The sequence below is a fragment of the Podarcis pityusensis genome (assembly GCF_964106645.2).
Source record: "Podarcis pityusensis genome assembly, chromosome: 1".
In the NCBI taxonomy this organism is placed as follows: domain Eukaryota; kingdom Metazoa; phylum Chordata; class Lepidosauria; order Squamata; family Lacertidae; genus Podarcis; species Podarcis pityusensis.
The window spans coordinates 42,683,263-42,698,950 of record NC_138028.1 but is presented as its reverse complement, the minus strand read 5'-3'; the positions used below and the strand labels follow the sequence as shown (position 1 = coordinate 42,698,950).

At 44.4% G+C, this 15,688-nt stretch overlaps 1 protein-coding gene across 1 annotated transcript in view; it reads right to left on the bottom strand.

Annotated features, from left to right (window-relative positions):
* Positions 1 to 10,700, bottom strand: part of BAHD1 (bromo adjacent homology domain containing 1) — a 62,176-nt gene extending 51,476 nt beyond the window's left edge. Inside the window, exon 1 of the mRNA XM_080996627.1 lies at positions 10,214 to 10,700. The gene's annotated coding sequence lies outside the window, so the exon portion shown is untranslated. The remainder of the gene's footprint in view (positions 1 to 10,213) is intronic.
* Positions 10,701 to 15,688: the final 4,988 nt, after the last annotated feature.

Genomic DNA, 15,688 nt, shown 5'->3' with positions numbered 1-15,688 from the left:
CAAGTCTTGTTTCAATGGAGCTTCAACCTTTACCCCAAGCATTCATATCTGCATGCATTTTTTGCATGAAAAATACTTTTAACTAAGCTACAGTAAAGATGCATACAGCATAAGTACATCTTAGTGTCTGTTCTGCTAGCAATCAAGTAAATTTTGCTTTATTTACCTTTCAGGAATCCTTTGGGGATTTAAAATGGTATATACAGTGGTACCTCGGGTTAAGTACTTAATTCGTTCCGGAGGTCCGTTCTTAACCTGAAGCACCACTTTAGCTATGGGGCCTCCTGCTGCCGCTGCGCCGCCGGAGCACAATTTCTGTTCTCATCCTGAAGCAAAGTTCTTAACCTGAGGTACTATTTCTGGGTTAGTGGAGTCTGTAACCTGAAGCGTATGTAACCTGAAGGGTATGTAACCCGAGGTACCACTGTATAGCAAACTTAGGAATATTAGGTATTTTTTAAAAAAAACAATTTTGCACATTTCATACACATTATGAAATATTATTCACAGTCATAGCTCCAAAATATTAGCTTATATAACTGAATCCATGTGCTCCATCCCATTAGTATATTTTTGCCATCAGAAAAGGAATTATTTGTCTTCCTTCCCTACATTTCACTGTCAACCTTAACTATTTTAATTATTTCCCACAAACTCACTAGAGACTTCCAAAGCAGGTGCACTTTCCGTCTTGCTATCTCTATTTTCACTGCCATTATGTTGGAACCACTTTAGCATCCTTTTTGCTAATACTCAGACATCTAACATATCCGAGTAAGATTGTTAATGAATCTACGCATAAGGAATATCCAAAGTATTGAGTATGCTTGTATGCTGAATTTTCAACCCACCAGTGTTTACAGTCTGCTCCTACTAAACCACACTTCCAAATATAGCCTAGAATTTCCTGAATCTTACAGGAATCACATATGTATATATGCATTACTCCATATAGTGGTTTTCTTTTAGACTATCAGCTATTGATATCTGGAACTGTTTTTAAAAAATGTAAATCCATACATGTTCAGCTGTTGTAATTTTTAGATCTCTTCTTCCAGCCTCTTGTAAATTTTCATTCTCAAGTAACACCTTAAAAACTGATTAAAGACCAGTTCTAAGTATGTGCTCTTAACACCTCAGATTTAGTAAACTAGCCCAAAGTACTAATATTCATCACCTGTGGAAGATAAGCAGCTAGCTGGGAAAATGTAAACGCATGTGCATTCCGCATTTTTAAAAAATTCACCTCTGCTAAGATACTAAGTAGAATTAAATACAATCACATTCTTGAAAGTTCAATAGACTGTCATATCTAGAAACTGGCTAGTTTTCCCAACCAATTAAAACACCTATTGAGATTAATGGATTAACAGCAGTAAGAAAATGGACCGTGTTCTAAACAATAATAATGTTACCTGCTACATTAAAAGGTATATGAGAGATTGTGACAGGATAAGAATACCTTAGAACTCTTGTTTACTCCAAGTTAAAATAAACAATAACAATACAAAGGTGTCAGAATACATTTTTACATTATGTTCCTCCTTTATAACCAGATATCCATTTTGGACTGATACTGACTGACCCACTAAGATGAAGATGGATATCATTTTAAAATGTTCATGATAAAGTATATACTTTAGGACAAAAGAGAAATAAGTTTAGCCATTTACTGTTATCTATGATATTCCATATTGATTCTACTGATCCTGCTCTCTTTAAATCTTATCAACTAAAGGACTGTGTGTGTTTGAAATTAAATCCCAGAGTTAGAAGTGATTTTAATCCCCAAATATTTTATTGAAGGTTTCTAAGGAATTTGAAAGAAATTATATCTTGCTTTTACAGCTATGTGATATGAAAAGTCATAAATTCCGACTTGGTTGTTAATCCAGGACGAAGACTAAACTCATTCATTAGCGTTGTGGTTTCTTTTTTCCTTCACTTGCCATATTAATCAATTTTGGGCCTTTAGATAAAAATCCTCCCCTTTCCAATTAGAAAAAGGGTTCCCATTACCCACTGAAACACAACTGGCTCATGGATAACATAAAACTTTGCCCCAATGATATAATGCATTAGTTTGTGCAAACCTGAAGGCGAAGGAATAATTCCAGTGATAGAACTAAGCACCACTAAATTAAAGAAGTATAACTTTCATCAACTCTACAGACCTATTGTATTTTGCTCCTCTTTACAGTTTAAAAAAAATACTGCACTTGAAATCCTCTCAGGCTGGAACTGTCTGGAATTGGATTTAAAATCTCCTGCCCAAAAAATGCCCCCTTTTTCAAGGCTATCAACATAATTAACTCTAAACAGCAATCTTCTGAAATCTGTATTAGGTTCGTATCCTGATCCCATGGCAATTTTGCTTCTGTATGCATTTCTTGCTGACTTTTCAAAGTTGCCTATACAATCTCTCACTGCTTTGCCCTTGTTCTGTTGCTACTCTAGCGACTGAATCAGCCAAATGTCCTAGCAGAACACAAGAGAGTCGTCAATTAAAAAAATGTGTTGTTGTTGCTGTTGTTGTTGTTTAGGGCAGCTAATATGCAGAAATGTCACAAGTTACCCTAACTGATTTGGGAAATCAAGAGTGAGCAACCTATTGTATCGCAAGGAATTAGCTCAGCACAGGGGCTCACTCATAATTTTGTTAGTGCACACACACAACCCATGGTTGTGTCCTACGCCGACCAATCCAAACTTTTGTTACGTAGCACACATTCACTGTGCAGTGCTCCTTACTTTCTCTATTTTGTTCAATACAATTAAATTACAGTTATGCACAGGGCTATAATGGCGATTTTCAATTAGTTCAATTGATTAGCTGAAAACTAGAAGTTGTTTCCACAACAGCCTCTTTGCATTATTCCTTCATCTGAGTGTTTACAACTACTTATGTAGATTAGTGGGGAGAGGAAAATATGCATTGCACAGAAGCAAAATCCAAATGTGTCATCTCAGTATTCTCTACTTGATGAGTGGTGAGTTTTCTTTTTTTAATTAACAGGTATTAATTAAAATAGTTATGTTACTTGTGGTACCAATTGATAAGGTATAATTGCATGTCTGACTACCAAGGCTCACCAACTATTTCAGCTGTTTGTTTTGCATCTAATGATTGCTGGGAGTCAAGCTTCTGTACTGGAATAAGTCTGAACAGTATTTGAAGAAAAAGTATTCCCAGTCTTCTATTTCAATAAAAGTTTCAAATACAGTGGTACCTCGGGTTAAGTACTTAATTCGTTCTGGAGGTCCGTTCTTAACCTGAAACTGTTCTTAACCTGAAGACCACTTTAGTTAATGGGGCCTCCTGCTGCCGCTGCGGCATGATTTCTGTTCTTATCCTGAAGCAAAGTTCTTAACCTGAAGCACTATTTCTGTGCTTCTGTTCTGTTAGCGGAATCTGTAATCTGAAGCGTATGTAACGAGGTACCACTGTACTGTGCAAGAAGCACCAGCAATTTTATTTAATTTTTAAAAAAGGATCACAAGGCTGAGGAAAACAGCCTCTTGTCCCAAGGGCTGACTCCTCCATGCATTCATCTCACATCCTCAATACATATTAACGGACCAACTTTTTAACAACCGTAGCCTGAAATCAGGGATGCACAAGGCAAATGCAGGAGGAAAAGAATGCCAGAGGTGCCTACTAGGTTCAAAGAGTTACTCAGCAGCAACAGCCACTGAATAGTAGTTACTGGAGTACATGGCAGGACAACAGGCCCTGGTTAAAAGACTTACAGTCTATAGTTCGACACAGAGAACACAATAACAGGCTGCTGCATCAGGCCAATGCCCCATCTAGTCCAGCATCTTGTTTTCACAGAAGCTAATCAGTTGCCTGTGGGAAGTTGCAGTGGAGAGGAAGGGGTAGGAAAGACCCACAGTATAAACTTCCTTCTGTAACGCAACTCTGGATATACCGTATTTTTTGCTCCGTAAGATGCACTTTTTTCTTCCTAAAAAGTAAGGGGAAATGTCTGTGCGTCTTATGGGGTGAATGTGTGGCCCCTGGAGCGAAAAGCAGATCATGTTGTTAGTTTTTTTTGAAAGAGGGAAGTGGGTGTTGAAACAAAGCCACTAATCACCAAGTGATCGGGGAGGGAGATAAGGGAGCTAGAGATAAAGGAGGCTGCCTGGGAGGGGAAAGGTAAAAGCCCATGGATCCTCAGGATTTTTGCATTGAGCCACCCCAAATTCACCACCAGATCACATAGCATGTCCATGGCTACAGCCTGCACCCAAAACACACCCACATCCACTTTTTCGTGGGGCCACAATGGCGCAAAAACGTGGTTACAAAGCACGGATCCACATGGATTCCCAGGATTTTTGCACTGGGCTACCCCAAACTCACCGTCAAATCACATGTCTGTGGCCACAGTATGAACCACAAAAATCATACATCCACTTTTTGTTCAGAATATTTTTTTCCCCTGTTTTCCTCCTCTAAAAACTAGGTGTGTCTTATGGCGCGAAAAATATGGTAGCTTAACGTCTCTGTCCCCGTAAGATATTTTTATTCAAAAGGACAGTATCGAAGAGTTACTGTTCTATAAAAAGCTGTGAAGGGCTATAAAGAAGCCAACATTCCATTTGTTTGTTTGTTTGTTTTGTTAAAGGAGGAGAACAGAAGCCTTCAAAAAATGGCACAGAAACTTTGAAGGATTGATTCAAGGAGGAGCTGTAAATATTGTGAAAGCAGATTCGGTACTGCTACGTGAATGACGGGGTATCATTAGGAGTGTTTCTTATAAGGGAAACAAATGGGAGAACGATGGAAAAATGCAAAGCTGTCTATGAAATGTCACACTGTGCCCCACTTTAAAGGGTCACTAATCCCACAAACATTAGGAGGACCCAAATCTAAAGAGTGTCTTAAGTTCTCTCACTGTCTCCTATATGAAGCTTTGCCTCGACAAAGGGCCTCTTTAAAAGTGCTACAATAAAGAATGTTGTAGACTGTGTTCACAGAGATTAAGGCAGGTTTTCAACAAGAATGTTGGGCTGGGGGTTCTATCTAATGCTTAAGCAAATCCACTCAGAGATCAGAGGATTTCTGGTCCTAAAGGTGCTCCGGTTTTCTCTTTGCTTTGAAAGATCAATGACAGGTGCCTTACTGGGGCAAAGGTCGCAAAGAGGAAGCATCCAGAATGAAACTGACAGGTCTTGCTTACAGGGGAAATGCCTACAATTCTGGACCTTGCTGTGATTCTTCTCTTAAAAGAATGAAAATGAATCCTTTGCTTGAATCAATTTGCTAGAAAATTCTGTATTTTTCACAAAGTCTCTCAAAACGGCAAAACAGCGTTTAACCCATTTGCAGCATACCAACTGCAGCTTGCTTGATGCAGCATCACAGCTGAGGAGTGTGGACTCGGAGGTCCTTGGTCCTCACAGCCTCAACCCACCCACCCCATCTGCAATATGGTCATAACAATACAGTGGTACCTCAGGTTACAGACGCTTCAGGTTACAGACTCCACTAACCCAGAAATAGTACCTCGGGTTAAGAACTTTGCTTCAGGATGAGAACAGAAATCGGGCGGTGGCGGCGCAGCAGGCCCCATTAGTTAAAGTGGTGCTTCAAGTTAAGAACAGTTTCAGGTTAAGAACGGACCTCCAGAACGAATTAAGTTCTTAACCCAAGGTACCACTGTATTGACCTACCTTGCAGGACAGGAAGTTATAAAAGATTGCAGAAATATGCATTCAAAATTATTTGAATAGGCATTGAAAATGCACATTATAAATACAGTCGTACCTTGGAAGTCGAATGGAATCCGTTCTGGAAGTCTGTTCAACTTCCAAAATGTTCAAAAACCAAATCATGGCTTCTTATTGGCTTCAGGAAGCTCCTGCAGCCAATAAGAAGCCGCGGAAGCCCTGCCAAACGTTCGGGTTCCAAAAGAATATTCACAAATCGCAACAACCACTTCCGGGTTTGCAGCATCCGGGAGCCAAAACATCTGAGTTCCAGGGCGTTCAGGATCCAAGCTACGACTGTACTAAGTCTTCAAGCCCTGCTCAACAATCCACTGACTAAAATGCAGTTGATAGGTAAACAGTGCAAGGCTACTGTTTTGGCTTCCAGACTTCGGAAGTATCTAAACGCTTGAACGTCCAGCCCCCACTTTGATTCTGCTCTGGCATTTCATGAAAAATGATACTGCTCAACAAGGCTCTGGTCCATGACTGTGTGCTCTTCTCTTTCGTGATGATGATTTTACGCTGGGCTATTTCTTCAGAGCCAGTAGTTTTGATTAAAAATAGCAGAACCTTGTTAGCGCCTTTAAATACTCATTAACGGAAAGTAGAGTGAAGAATAAAAGTATTTTAATAAATAAAATCCACTTCCCTTCTATTTTGAGATGATTATTAATGCAGGCAAGAATTCCAGTCTGGGACCCGGTACATACAAGAGACTACCTGCAAGGATCCCTTCCAACCTTGTTTTCTATGACTGATTTACACACTTGACTAAGACGAGAAACCCATCTCTAACAAGGACTCCAGATTTCTGTTCATCCTGCTTTGAGCTGGGAACACAGGATAGGCGACATCTAACTTCTCCAGAAGTGCAACACAGCACGACACTATTAGCGTACACGTTAAGAAAGAAGATTTCAGTAATTTAATGTTGGGGCTTACTCTTTCCCAAAGTTCGCAAATGGCCAAAGACACTGTAAATCCTCCTATCCTTTTTTAATGTATTTCACACTTATTCAATGTATATGTACGGTGGTGCAGCTTGTACAGCTTTTCCTGCCTGCATTATACTGAAATTATATTCAATATTCACAACCTTCTCCTCGTTCTTCATTTGGATGCTTAACAGGTAATCCTGTTCCAGCCCACCTTCACTGCTACATGCTGATACCTATTCTCACCCTTCACTTTTGTCCGGTTCATCTGACTTAAAGCAAGCATGGACAAAGCCCCCTCAATGTCCAACAGAGAAGCTACTGCATTTCTAATACTAAAAAAAGTGCTGAGCTATCAGCACTAGAAAATTCCTTTAGACCAGGTACTTCACGCCCCTGTGTGGCAAGGGGCTTCATAAAATATTGGATGAGTAAAAATCAAACAATACAACTTAAAAAACACACTAAGCAAATGAAAAAGTCAGCATATATCCTTGAAGAGAAGCATGCACTAGATCAGCTTACAAACACGATACAAGCAAGACTCTTGAACCAGCAAATATTCTGATTTATTATGATGCCAGAATTGCATGAATTCCTCAAGCACTCTGTAAAAGTCCCTTTGGAATGTCACAAGGAAAATTTAGCATTGCGCCACCTACTTGAAACCAGAACTCTGGATCTCAATCCAATCTACAGAACACATCTAACAGCTTGCAAATGCCCTGTAGGCAAGAGCTTGACATAGGGATAATTTGGAAAGAAGGGCAGCCAGTGAAACCAAAACTCAAAGCCACGGTTTATCCATGGATTCACCAGGTGATCTCAGGCATCTGCCTTGGATCAATTTCTTACAAAATGGAAATTAACAAAAGTCGATGCAATAAGGAAATGTTACGTGCCTTAAGGATTAGTCAGGCTACATATCTAAATAAATAAAACGTAATGATCCATCTAGAACTGGCTAATCTCATAAAGTCAGAAGCATCCGGAAAGGAGCAAGAGCTGATCGCCTGAAGTTACTTTCACATTTTACTACAGAAAGCAACAGAAGCAACCGGTTTTGTTTTCCATACAGATAGAAACAAATGGAAATCAGTGTCATCTGACTCTTAACTTCATTCCTCTACATATATGACAAGAAACCTTAACTTGGAAATAAAAACAGAAAGGTACTTTCCTAATCCTAACATTATTCTTCTACGTAAACACAGCTTCCAGATTTTAGAAGCTCAAGTCAGATGTGTGAACATGTGGTCTACATAATGAAACAGAATGCCTGATGTTCCACACTGTAGTTATGCATAGGGAGTGATGACACACAAGCAAAATGAAAACTATACACATTTTTCACAACACAGTCGTCCAACATGCAACACTGAGTTGCTACAATCTGAGTACAAGATTAATTTAATGCTGTTACCAAACATTTTTAGAACACTCATGAAGTACTACAAGAACCCCTAAAGATAATTTCACAATACTACTTCAATCCTCTTTTCTGTTTTTAAAAGAAATGAAGTTCTAAAACGAGCCTGTAAAAGGTTTTTAAACAGGCTGGAGATATACATTGTGGATGACTAACCAATCATATTTTAACCTTCCCACAATTTTACACATCACCTGCAAACAGAAATGTTCCATCAACTGCACCATTTCAGTTCTCCACCCATTCCTGCCTATTCAGAAGGCTATGGTGCGAGGGAGGATAACCTGTCAGAAACACTGATGTGGATTTCATTCTGGGTACCCATTTGTTCACTCTCTGTTGAAACTGTCAGACAAGGAAGGGAAGGGGACTTCTTACGTACACTCTCTTGCTACTCTTAGGACATGAGGAGGGTGTGAAAACTGGTGTTAGCATCTTCTCCCTAAGTGCAAGGGGTGACATTTAAAACAGGAGAAGATTGAGCTTGTGAATAGTGATAAAGTACATTCCAGTATTCCTTACTGGAAGGGAAGAAGATTCCAAAGTTGATAGCCAATGCACTCAAAAATGTACATCTGATTTTGGCCTATGCAAACACTACACATCCAAGTTGTGATAAACAGAGAAATACCACACAAAACAAATATTTATATTCCCTGAACTATTAACAATTACAAAATAATTATCTCCAGGAACAAGTAACACATCCACTTGGCTCCCTTTGTTTTTGCTACCACTTCTCAAACGTCTTCCACTATTTTGATGGCAGCTTTCAAATATCACAGCAAATCTGTAACTTTACTTTGCCTCACTGAGGCATGTCTCTTGAGCCAGTGTCAAGTTATTAAGTGCCTTGTTCTTTCTAGAGAAAACCCATCAAGATTCAGTTTCCGATGCCTCTTTCCCACGACCACTTTCTTTTTTTAAACCCTCTTAGGTTTGATCGCTTCTGTTCTGGCGCTCGGTTCCAAGTTCCTGTTCCAAAAGACCCCTCACGAGAAAGAGAGAGTGTTGCATGCGTCTTTGTCTTTTACAGCCCATTTTAAACAGGACATCTGTCTCTGTGTCTGGCTTATCCCAAAAGGTGCCTCGGATAGACACAGCAGCCCTCTCCCAACTAGGAAACAAGACTGGGTGACAATGTCGTTTTCCAAGAGGCAGGGGACAAAATTAGGAAGGGGGGAAGGAGAGAGAGAGATAGCGCGAGCGCCAAGGAGGCCCTTCACGTGGTCTCCCATGGGTTCAGTTCCTGCCTTTCCCCCAGATGAATCGGGAGGGGGAAAGGGGGTGTTGTTTTCTCGATCGTCGATGTAAAAGTTAAATGGCTTTATTACATAACTTTAGACCTTAAAGCTAATCCCAGGAAGCGAAGCGGCAGCCTGACCCTCGCTCGCATGATCCAAGTGGGCCACCGGGGAGTCGTTGCCAGAGCTCAGCCCACCTGCCACCGGGGGCCATTTCCTCCCTGCTCTCCGGCGGCCGGGTGATGGGCGGGGAGAGACGGGAGCAGCCCGGAGTGTCCTTCAGCTCGGACAGAGGACCAGCCCCAGGGCCACGGCGCCCTTCGGGGAAGGGGGATCGCCGCCCACCCCCAGCGACAAGGCAGGCCCCCGGCGACACACACAGAGGGAGAGGAGGAGGAGGTTGCAGGGGAGCGGCGGCGGCGGCGGCGGCGGCTGCTACTGGAACCGCAGCCAGCAAACCACCCACCCACCCACCGTGACACGAGGAAGATCAGGGAAGCGGGCTGAGGCGCCCGGAGGGACACGCTGCCTGAAGACCGCCACCGATCGTCCTCCCTCCTTCCCCTCCCCTCCAGGGCCCCGTGCCGGCACCAGCCGGATCCCAGCAGAAAGTTCCCGGTGGCCCCCGGCTGAAGCCTGCGCGCCGCCTCGTCCCGCAAGAGCCGCGCCCCCCTCCGCCCCCCGCTTCCCCGGCGGCACCTGTTCCCATCACCCGCCCGCGCCCGGCAAGTTCCTCGACGCTGCGCCCTTCCAAGCAGCGCCGCCGCCGCCGCCGCCTCCGGCTTGTGGGGCTCGCGAGGCTGGCGGCGTCGGCGGGCGGAGCCCCATCGCGCTGCCGGCCGGCCGGTGCAGGCTGACGCCGAACTCGCTGGCTCGCTCGCACTCACCGGGGCGCTGGCGGGCTGCTGCTCCTCTGTCGTCGTCGTCGTCGTTGCCGGCGCCGTTCGGCTCAAGCGGGCCCACCCAGGGCAGGCGGAGGCCCCGGCCGGGCTGGAATCCGGCGGCTGGAACGCCCCGGGGCGCCCGAGTCCCGGGCTCCACGCTGCTGCGTCAGCGCCGCCTCCTCCTCCTTCGCCGCCGCCGCCGCCGCGTAGCCGCCCGGCTGCGGGATGGGGACTGGAGGCGCGCCCCCTTCTGGGGCCCGCGCGCTCAAGGCCGGAGGAGGGGGCGGCGGCGGCTGCTGCTTCTCCTGCTCCCGCCGCGGCTCCCGCTCCCGCCGCTCCCTCGGCCGAGGAAGGCTCAGCTGCCGTCCTGCCGCCGCTGCTCCGCGCCCGCTGCTGCTGCCGCCGCCTCCGCGCCCGCCGCCGATGTGCTCTAACTCCCCGAAAGCAGCAGCGGCAGCAGCGAGCCCCTTGCTCCGCTCAGGCTCCGTCCTCCCTTCCTGCTTCCTCGTCGGCAGCCAATCGGCGCCCTCCCCAGCGCCGTCCGCTCCGACGCGCCCGCCAATCGCCAGGCACCTGGCCCGCCCCCGCTAGCCAATCTCCGCACCAACCACCCGCCCCAGCCAGGTCCCAGCGCAGCTTGCAAGGCAAGGCAGGCAGGCGAGGCGGGCGGCTCCCAGCGGACACGGCATGGCCACGGCCGCCCAGCCGGGGGAGGGGCGTCCCCACGCGAGCGGCAGCATCCTCCGCGCGCGCCCCGCCCCCCCCCCGCCGCCCAACCTGTCTTCTCGGCAGCCCCGTCGCGCCTCTAGTCCGCCCCATCGCTCTTTTCCCGCCTGCCCAAGTCCCCATCTGCTTTTCCCATCCTCCCCTGGACGTGAGCGGGGCGGGGGCGCCTTCCCTCCTCGCCTCGGCCGCCCCTCGTGCTTCCCCACGCGGCTTTCCTCGCGGTGAAGAGAAACGCCTCGAAGAAGTTTATTTAGCCCCTGCTCCGTCCGTCCCCCGCCCCCCAGATTCTCCCCCTCCTCTTCCCGTGGCTCTTTATCGCCCTGTCACACAACGAACTAGCCGTCACCTTGGTCGGCCACCAACAGCACCCTCCTCCTCCTCTTCCATTCGAGCGCCTCTTCCTTTGTTGCATCCAGTCCCCTCGGGAGATCTTCCATATTCAGGTCACCGGCTCTACTTGTCAGTCACCCTCCCCCAGAAGCCGCCCACATCGACCCGAGTCCCTCTGCTTTCTACCCGTCTACTTTGCCCAGAAGTTCCTAGGCTAGCAATCCTGCTTTCCCTCAACTTTCCCTTACTTATTGGACTTTCATCTCGACCAGTCTCTAAAGCTTGGAGGAACATTTGTACAGCTAAAGAAGAATCGCCACCCCCCAAATCCCCCATCTCCTTGCTGGCATTCAGGAAGGGAAGGGGTGGCCTTAGCAGCCTCACTTCCACTGTTGGGTACTAGACTGTCCTTGCGCCTCATCTCTGCAACAACAGGGCACCTGTGGACCATAGCTGTGCACACCATAGACAAATGCAAGCTTGATTGCATTACCATTTAATATGATTACATAGCACTGAATATTGAACCAAGTCCTCAGCACAATATCAAGGCTGCAGAATAAATGAGCAAAACATTGCATGCACCTTGGTAATGTTCATTGTGTGTGTGTGTTCCTCTATCAGGGAGCCTAATGTGAAAATGTCAGGTTAATACAACAGGCTTTTCAATTTTGCCTTCTAACTGTCCAATGTTCGTTCATTCTCATTTTCCAGTTTTGCTCGTAGAGAACCAAAGGTTCTTTGCTCTGTGCTGCAAAAGACTTGGTTTGGGGGCATTTAAGCTGATCTGGGATCATTTACTGCAGAATAATCTCTTGAAGGCTGTGGGCTACCTACCCTCAGGCTGCTTGCAGGTTGCGACCTTTTGAGCAGCTGGAATTTAATTCCAGGTCCGCACATTATCCACCTTAGATCACACGCAAGCACTCTACCACCCCGAATTCTAACCATATTAAACTACAATGACTGATAAAAGGCCACATGAATGCATACATAATCCATTTTGCTGCTTACCGTAAGCTACAATTCCCTAAAAAATGAATCAACAAGTAATCCAAGAGTACCATGACACTAGCCTACCACGTGTACATGATTTCACTTTTGTATTCCTTGTTAATTATTTTGGAATAATTAACTACATTTCTCTTGCTATAAACAAACACTACTATAAATTTCCATTTCAGCTGAAAGCACATATGCTTTTTGCAGTATTTTCCAGGAATCCCAACAGAAACTGTTTATTTTCCCAGGAGATGGAGGAGAGCCCTTGCCCTGGGTGAATGTGGGCTCAATATATGGCGCAACAGTGAAAAAAGGAAAAAGGTAATGGTTCACATTTGATTAGTTTTAATACACTTTAATATAACAAAATTAAAGTCATCTACATCTGCAGGAATCTTGGCTTCTTGTAATTTTGCTCAACTCTTCTTGATCTTTCTGGTGCTCCTTTTCAGTTGCTGCTTCTGCATACACTTACATGCTTACTGGTTCATTCACATGAATAAGTACAAGGCAACTCCTATAGTGGTGCTTTGGGATATATAGGCAACTCTTATAGTGGTACTTTCCAATAAATTAAAGCTCCTGCTTTCGTTTATTGGAAACCACTTCAAATGTTACATGCCCGTTATCTGAGGATCTAATATTTACAGGCCTAATACTTTTTCAAAGATCTGCTTATAGTTGGTTCACAGTTCCCCAGATGTCATTTCATGACATCATTATCACGATAATCTCTTAGACACTAACAAAATTCAGTTGCAGCTGAAGTGTTTATTTATATATCAATCTCAGATCAGTTTCTAAAAATGAATTGAAAATTTAAACACTGCTTGTGACTTGTGATCATAGGAAAGGGTGAAAGGTTCAGAAAGGGGGAAGGGAGGTTCCCTGCCTGTCACTACTTTCTAGAATTTACAAGACGGTGAGATCAAGTTGTTCTGAGAAGTGAAAGGAGGTCATCCACATCAAGTGATCTTAAGCATGCATGTTGAATCAGGTGCTTGAAGAAGACTAAACTGCAATCCCCAAGAGCAATCCCTGAAACACTGGTTCAGCCAAGGATATATGCGTTAAAAGTGAGGTCCACATATGAAAAGTGAGAAATTTCATTTCATATGCCTAGAGCAGCAGCAATCCTGGTTTTTGTATAATTTCTGTTTTGTTTATTGGGAAAATGTCTACATTTCTTGGAAAAGTGTCTGAATTACAACACATTTCTCTGACTCATCGTAAAATGAAGCAGCTGTCACTGCTGGATTCTTTAAGAATGATTTCTTTAAACGGGGGCATCTTCTGCTTCAAAATACTTATAGATGCATCATTCCCCCCTCCCCTCAACTCCCCCTGCCTCCCAAAATAGCTTTGTGAAATTGCTATCTGTTCAACTGTTTTAAGATACAACAACTCTGAACAGCAACATGATGAAGCAATTTCTGTATCGCTGTGGGGTTGGTTGTTCACAACAGCTAGAGATTCCAAGGATGCTATCCCACATCAACAGGGCTAGCAGAGATGGCGCTGCCCAGGTGTAGCCAAGTGTTGCTTAAAGTAGCAGACAATGCTGTACTTTTTCCTTTAGGGTACTGGTTGCCACACTTCCAGTTCAGAATAAGCCAGAGAACAAAACAGAAACCTATGATTTGGGCAGAGCCTAAGAGCTTAGTAGAACTGGAGGTGTGGTTGGTTGTTTCACACATCATGCTAAGTCAACCTTTGGCCTATGTTGCTCCACATTCCTGGAGAGTGTGGCCACTTAGTGCCCTCTCCTAAAAAAGCAAACACAAGCTGCAAACCTTGGTTACAGCTTGTAACTTGACTGGAGCAAGCCAAACCACAAGGTCGGGTTCGGATGACATGCTAAGCCGAACCAGACTATGGCTTAGCTTGCAGCAGCAGGACCAGAGATGGTGCCATGATCTGGAGGCCACACACTCCCATATTCCCACCAAAGCTTAGTGTTTGGTTTAGGGTTATGTGTGAACCAGGTAGTTTTTAGAAAGCGTTTCCAGGGACATGATAAAACATTTGCTCCAGTTTTAATGGACTTTGAATATATTTACTGACTGAAAATAAAAACACTAAATTGAAAGGCTCTGAATTGACTAGAAGGAATGGCCATTTCTCGATTCCGTGAATCAGATTCATATGCACACACAAATAGCACAAGACAAGCTTTCTGTGTGATAGTGCCCTTAGTGGCACACCGTCTTCTCAATCTAACTAGGTAACCCATGTTGGATTTAGGGTGGTGTGGGTGGTTCTCCTCCCCCAGGGCACTGAGCCAAGGGGGGTGCAAAATTGAGAAGCTCCATAATTGAGACGATCCATTTGGGGGCACTAAGTCCAGCCCTGTTGGTAACCCCCCGAACTTGGATGTCAGCAGGATAGAGGAAGCTGGAGTTGGTTGCTAATTTCCAATTTCTTATTAAAAAGTTCAAAGCACAGCTGCATGAGCAATCTGAATAAGGAACTGAATGCTATATGCACCTCAAATTAAGCTTTGGGGCTCCTAAACGTGGCCTGTGGTCACACCCATTAAAGGGCTGTATGGAAACTCCATTTTGTCCAAAGAGAGTGCTGTTTTTCTTGAAAGAGAGTTTGTCTTTGGCATAAGAGCCTCCCTAAAACTGAGGGCGCAGGGGAATATAAAATTCCATTTATTATTCAAGGTGGTTATGTAGGAATACAGAACTGGGACCTAGCAAATAACCTTATGGGAAGAGCTCAATGGTAGAGCATCTGCTTTGAAGGCAGAATGTCCCAAGTATAACCCCCGGTATCACCAGGTAGGGCTGGCAAAGACCCTTCCCTGAACCCCTGGAGAGCCACTGCCACTCAGTTTAAGTGATGCTGAGCTACATGGACCAATGGTTTGGCTCTGTGTAAGGCAGATTCATATATTCCTATCCTCAAGTGGGTAAGAAGGGCATCAACTCATTGACATGAAATAGCTCTCTGGTCCTCCAGTCACATAATAAAATGTAGTGTGCTCCAGGGCTTACATGTTTTACTGAAAATAAAGTCATTTTATTTTCCAGTTATTTTCATGCTTGCTCAGTACTGTAATGCTTTCAAAGGCTTTTTATGATGCTGTACATCACCTGCTGTGTTTTGTTTTTGTTTGTTTTTCCCCCCAGGAAGGCGGTATATAAATTCATTCATTCATTTACAAATCAGTGCTGGCATACTTCCATTATTTTCATGGATTCTTATTATTTAATATTATTATTTATTGGATTTCCTACATACCCTTCACCATAAGTTCACAGAATGGGTTACAACAATATAAAAACACAATATAAAAATCAGTACTAGTGTCTTTTTTAAAAAATCAGAAAATATGGTGGGCCCTGAAAATGTTCTACCATACTAATCCGCAACTCCTCCATGAGGTCTTGTTTTTCTTGCACCATAGACAGC